This window comes from Frankliniella occidentalis, unplaced genomic scaffold, assembly GCF_000697945.3.
Source record: "Frankliniella occidentalis isolate FOCC.00 unplaced genomic scaffold, Focc_3.1 Scaffold64, whole genome shotgun sequence".
Taxonomy (NCBI): Eukaryota; Metazoa; Arthropoda; class Insecta; order Thysanoptera; family Thripidae; genus Frankliniella; species Frankliniella occidentalis.
This window is the reverse complement of record NW_026267194.1, coordinates 568,490-570,201: the sequence shown is the minus strand read 5'-3', so window position 1 is coordinate 570,201 and position 1,712 is coordinate 568,490. Positions and strand designations below refer to the sequence as shown.

Genomic DNA, 1,712 nt, shown 5'->3' with positions numbered 1-1,712 from the left:
GGGGGGGTCCTCAGTTCTCAGAACGGGAGCTGCCCCTCCGCGGGGGCCGCGGGGGACGCGCTGCCTCACCTCAGGCCACACAGCCCCGAGACGCTGCTGCCCGGACCCCAAACTCACAACGACAACAACAACTCACCTCGCGAAACGCTCCTTGTCGTGAAGTCCATCTTCGTCCATTCTCCTGTATTTGCCCCCGCTGGCCTCCTCCTCATCAGACCTGGCGGACACAAGCAGAGAGAGACACACACCAATGAGAAACCCTTTTCTATCAGTAGAGAGGGGGGGGGGGAGCCCAGCCCGCCGCCGTGTTCCACAACCACCAGGGGATGGAGTTGAAGGCTGCCCTGATCGAGTCCCACGTGCAGAGCCACGACATGGCTGGCGGCGCGGCGCACACTTCGCAACCAAGTGACGTTTCCCCTCCTTCTCCTTCATACTTTTGCGTTTTCGCCCCCGAACTTTTTTCGGTCCGAAGTACAGCATACGACGACGACCGCAGGTGTGGGGGAGACGAAGAGGGGGAAGAGGGGGGAGGAGAGGGGGAAGTCCTGCAGCAGCTGCCTCCCAAACCCCCCAGTCCTCTGCTACTACTCCACGGTTCATTAGCATACGGAGAGATCAGAGAGGAGATCTTATAAGAGTCCCAACAGTCTCGACTCTATCTAGCCTCTGCTGGAACAGGCGAGGAGGGCCGTTACTGGGAAAGAAGGGGGAAGAGAGGGGGGAGGTCTTCGTACTCTACTCATAGTACAACCGCAGCGAATGACACCCAAGCCGGGCGCCATCCCGCAAGAGCGCACCTCAAACCGCACCGCGCACTACTGCACCGCAGCACGGGACCTTACGGGACGGAGAGGGGCAGGGGGGAGCTTTGACAGGTGTGGCGCCCCGCGACTGCAGCACCTTAAGCGTCTCGCGCCTTTAGCACCCAAAGCCTTCAGGGTGCCGCGCCTTTAGCACCTTAAGCCTTAAGCGTGCCGCGCCTTTAGCATATCAAGCCTTAAGCGTGCCTCGCCTTTAACACCTTAAGCCTTAAGCGTGCCGCGCCTTTAGCATATTAAGCCTTAAGCGTGCCTCGCCTTTAACACCTTAAGCCTTAAGCGTGCCGCGCCTTTAGCATATTAAGCCTTAAGGGTGCCGCGCCTTTAGCACCTTAAGCATTTCAAGCGTACCGCGCCTGCAGCACCTTAAGCCTTTCAAGCGTACCGCGCCTGCAGCACCTTCAGACTTTCAAGCGTACCGCGCCTGCAGCACCTTCAGCCTTAAGCTACCGCGCCTTAAGCCTCAAGCGTCTTCTGCCCGACGAGCCCCCTGACACACTGAGCACTACACAGGGAAGTGCAGTTCAGGGTAGCTACCCCAAGAGTCCCACGGCACAGAGCTCCAAAGCCACCTCTTCTGAACAGGGTGATTTACAGAAATAGCCAAACCAGCACACAGTGACACAAATCCAATCAATGTGGGTATCAAGTTGGATGTACTCCATGATGGATACAAAAATGTAAAGGTGAAACTTTTCAGAATTGTAATGACAATAAAGTTAACACATTCAGTGCGGCACATACATGTCCTCGAGCTTTGAAAAACTCTGCAAAGCATGACGTGGAGTGGACGTACCATACTGAAGATGTTATCTAAAAGGAAGAATTCGCTGTAGTAGAGATATTCTTTTAACTCACCCTATGGAACCTGGGTGGTGTTTTTGCAGTGAT

The 1,712-nt window shown here is 55.7% G+C and overlaps 1 protein-coding gene across 1 annotated transcript in view; it reads right to left on the bottom strand.

Annotated features, from left to right (window-relative positions):
- The window catches only part of LOC113217273 (uncharacterized), a 9,477-nt gene that overhangs the window by 5,956 nt on the left and 1,809 nt on the right, over nt 1-1,712 (bottom strand). The window lies entirely within an intron of this gene.